At 32.5% G+C, this 335-nt stretch overlaps 1 pseudogene; it reads right to left on the reverse strand.

The window, feature by feature from the left end:
* The window catches only part of LOC103608120, a 2,759-nt pseudogene extending 2,610 nt beyond the window's left edge, over positions 1–149 (reverse strand).
* Between the last annotated feature and the right edge of the window lie 186 nt (positions 150–335).

Raw genomic sequence — 335 nt, forward strand, 5'->3', positions numbered from 1 at the left:
AAAAGATCCCTATGGCTCCTTCTTTCTCAGAATGCCTACTGGGTGAATCCTTCCAAGAAGAGAAAAAAGCATGTGGACTTCATGCAGAAACAAAAATACCCCACAGTTAAAAACAACAGGTATGTGAGAGTGTGTGCTCGTGGGTTCATAGTGTCAAGTTTAATTGTATTGTCCTAAAATCAATAGCTAATGATCAAAATAGTTGTGATGGATTTGATTAAAAATATTCAGAATTTATCTAAATGAAATCATCCTAGAAAAGTGATAAAACAGATTTTAAAATCAATGTTTACATTCTCTATGATAGAAAGAGGATCAGTATTATTAATACTACC

The sequence above is a fragment of the Galeopterus variegatus genome, unplaced genomic scaffold (assembly GCF_000696425.1).
Source record: "Galeopterus variegatus unplaced genomic scaffold, G_variegatus-3.0.2 Scaffold8033, whole genome shotgun sequence".
Classification (NCBI taxonomy): Eukaryota; Metazoa; Chordata; class Mammalia; order Dermoptera; family Cynocephalidae; genus Galeopterus; species Galeopterus variegatus.